This window comes from Pygoscelis adeliae, unplaced genomic scaffold, assembly GCF_000699105.1.
Source record: "Pygoscelis adeliae isolate BGI_AS28 unplaced genomic scaffold, ASM69910v1 Scaffold4, whole genome shotgun sequence".
Lineage (NCBI taxonomy): Eukaryota > Metazoa > Chordata > Aves > Sphenisciformes > Spheniscidae > Pygoscelis > Pygoscelis adeliae.
Window position 1 is genome coordinate 5750629 of NW_008824986.1, and position 642 is coordinate 5751270.

Sequence of the window (642 nt, forward strand, 5' to 3'; positions counted from 1 at the left end):
TTTCCCCTAATTGATTCTAATGACACGTTATATGAGCATGAAGTGTATTCAGGGGCTAGCTTGCTGCTGTTAGGACAGCATTTGGGGTTTTTCTGAGGCAATAGGATGGGCTTTGGGGAAGGTTCTGGAGTTGGTGAAAAAGTTGGGGCAGGGTATGGAGTATTTCAGCGTTGGGGCTGGGTGGGGGGAACACCGGGGGTTTTGCACAAGGTTTATGGATGGTTTCAGAACTTTTAGGGGCTGTTTTGGTGGGTGGGAGAGAAGTGTGCAAGGTGGAAGAAGGGGAGCTGCCTCAGGGGGTCAGGGTGGGGGTCCTATCCCAGAGGGATGCTGAGTGCATACGGGTCCTGCAGGTGGCCGCCCGGAGAAATAGCAGAGGGCTCGTGGGACCCAGTGCTGCAGGCAGGCCTGCGTGGGGTGAGCAGGGCTGGGGAAGGAAACTTTAACCGGTTAGGTGATACCAAAATACTAAGGAGACATACGGTTTTCTTTGTCGAAGCGAAGTAACTAAATGTTCTGCAGACTGGACATTCCATAGATAAAAGGAATCCTTGAAGCTCTGTGTACAGGGGTGGAATGGATAAGGAAGTTATGCTGAAATCAGCTACTGCAACTAGGTGAAAAGACTGAGTTCAATTAGCG